Genomic DNA, 291 nt, shown 5'->3' with positions numbered 1-291 from the left:
GACAAATTGAGAACGCACCATTTGTGTTCATAGAGAAAAAGTGCAAAAGGTATTCCATGAATTGAGTAACATTTAATCATGGTCTTATTTTTTATTCAATAAGAAAGCTAGTAAAATCAGACGTCTCTCACGCAATTTCAATTGCTCCATTACGGTGTAAGAAGCAAAACAGCAAAAATGAGAACACAAGTTAAAGTGTGTTGCTTTCCTTTGGTTAATAATGATTTTCTCCAAGTTAAATACAACAATATACAAGTACAACTTTTGAATCGTTCAACCTGTACTTGCCTT

The sequence above is a fragment of the Dunckerocampus dactyliophorus genome, chromosome 3, assembly GCF_027744805.1.
Source record: "Dunckerocampus dactyliophorus isolate RoL2022-P2 chromosome 3, RoL_Ddac_1.1, whole genome shotgun sequence".
Classification (NCBI taxonomy): domain Eukaryota; kingdom Metazoa; phylum Chordata; class Actinopteri; order Syngnathiformes; family Syngnathidae; genus Dunckerocampus; species Dunckerocampus dactyliophorus.
The sequence above is the reverse complement of the archived record's forward strand: the minus strand, read 5'-3'. Positions refer to the sequence as shown.